Raw genomic sequence first — 2,500 nt, 5'->3', positions numbered from 1 at the left:
TGTTTTTGGCCTCAAAAGTAGCTATTTCGGCACTTTGTTTGTATGGCTTGGACAATTTCAGAGAGACAATTTCGAAAAATAAGGGGTGAGAAAATGAGTATTCATATGGATTTTTTTACTTGATACTCTAAAATAGTCCTGCCGAATTTTCGCGGGATTCCGATCAGTAGAAGTAGTATTTTTTTAGCCTTTCCTTCAACCAACCCCCGAACCTCATAGATTATATGCAAATTTGCCCCTACAAATTTCCCACGGGGATTGAGTTGGCTAATTTTAAATTTCCCGCGAGTGTTGTAATTAATTCATAGTCCCGCCCTCAAAAACAATGTTGCACTCGTCACATTAAAGAGCTACTGAAAGGTAATGCGACCCAGCGAGGTGTGACTTTTTTAAAATGAACTTTATGTATTTCCACGATCGTGGCCGTTTACAGTTTGCTGCTTTTAGCGCACGCTTCAGTGACATTATGAACACATTATGTCAGAAAACGGATCCAAATTTGAATATTCGTTGTTGCAAAGGAAAACTTGTTCCCAATGGGATTACTATTTTGGGTCAGTCACGGATCGATTGACCAGTACTTCATTGATCTTTTGTAATCACAAACAGAGTTGTCTTCTGGTTTTCTCTTTTTTAGTCTTTACACTTTCTTAATAAAAAGTCGAAATAAAAATTTGTTAATATCTTTACGCATAAACTAAACAAAGTGAGTGCTGTAAAGAGGGTAAGCATGAAAAGCAAAACCGAACAATCGATCGAAACCAAGCGGATACTCCCAAGGGGGCCTCAGCTCGCTGTAGAGCACGAGTCAGTGCTTACTTCGTGCTCTTAGCGCCTTGTAAAAATAAAAGATTTGTTAACTGCTTTGTAAAACTGAAATCGGTTAGTGTTAGAACGCAAGCCACTCGGTTGTCAGCACCGCTTAAAAACCGTGTTTTCTAAGTTTTGAAGAGTTATTAGAGCTTGCGATGATGTCGAGAGCATGCTTATTCGGTGCAAAAACACGGCTGTAAATTGAGATGGCATTGTTAAATTTTTGATATGACTTTGCGCATCTATAATTTCGATTGACACCAACGTGAGATCAACTTCACACATCTAAGATTTTCATTGACACCGTCTCATTTCCGGCGGAGCAACAGAGCTAGAAACTGTTAACCAATCACAGTCAATCAGTTCTCAACTTGCTAATCTCTGATGCCCGGTCTTGAGAATTTCAGCACTGCAAGTACATGTCGCCAAAGACAATAGCATTGTTGGCGATGTAGCGATTTGATTACAACGTATCATGTGTTTTCGTAAGAACGACTTTTTAAAAATTGTTTTCTCGCCTTCTATTCTCCTTTAACCAATGAGTATTATTGTTTTGTAGCGTTGTTGTTACCGTAACGGTCGTGGTTTCTTAAACTCTCCAGTGATACCATTTTGCATCAACGAGTGATAGCTGCCATTCAAATTTTTAATTCTAACAGAGGACGACTGTAAGTGAAATTAAGCACACACAGTCTATTCCCTCGCAAGTTGCAGGCTCAAACAGGGGCATATATTTCAAAACCACTTAAACATAGCATTATTAAAGGTATTTTAGTAATTAAACAGTAGATACAGGCATCTTTTTGTCCCCTAAAAATGTTTCATCCGTTCGGATTTCCTAGCTGAAAGTCTAGTGATCCTAAAATTATAGGGATTATAACTTACCTTTTCGAACATTTCAGCCAGAAAAAAGGCTCCCGTAAATTCTAGGTGATCTTTTTAGGGTGAAAATCCGTTAAAGTGCTACTATGATCAAAAAAACAACTCTTCTTTTTCTTTGGATTTCAAAACTATGTTAACTAAACACTAAGTGACCCAAGTCTTAAGTTCTGATTTTAAAAAGACACCTGTTTATTTTAAGTGGATTTTTGTTATTTATTGGTCCGCCATTACCAACTTTAAAATATTGAGAGAGCTCGGTCGAGGAGAAAATGATGTCAAAGACTCGCTGGTTTAAGGATGCAATATGTGTGCACGCGGCTGAATTAACACGGGAGTTTCGGGCTTTCGGACTTACTCGTGTTTTGCATATATAATAAGTTGCGTTTATACGCTGAAATTTTAAGCTTGTGAGTAAATGACGTCACTTTGCCCTAGATCCAACTCCCTGAGGTCCAATCGGTCAGTTTTTAACGTGAGTAATGGCGGACCGTGAAATTCAAAACTTACACTCAAATAAACAGCCTTTGGATAAAAATCAAAGCTCAAAATTTTGCCAGTCAGGTGTTAAGCGAACTCGCTTTCAAAATCTGAAGAAAAAAGAAGATTTTTTGATCATAGCAGCACTTTAAAAATGGGCAATGATACAATTTTTTAGATGTTCGAAAACTCTAAGACAGGCAGGCAAGCAACAAATTTTACAACAAAGGTTCCGAAAATTCTAGATCTCAAATCGTCTTCCAAACCGACATTTTCCGAAAATTGACTTTGGGTGTCCGGCTGCTCAAAGTCATGCCAAAAGACAACT

This window comes from Montipora foliosa, chromosome 14 (assembly GCF_036669935.1).
Source record: "Montipora foliosa isolate CH-2021 chromosome 14, ASM3666993v2, whole genome shotgun sequence".
Classification (NCBI taxonomy): domain Eukaryota; kingdom Metazoa; phylum Cnidaria; class Anthozoa; order Scleractinia; family Acroporidae; genus Montipora; species Montipora foliosa.
Note: the sequence above shows the minus strand (reverse complement) of the source record.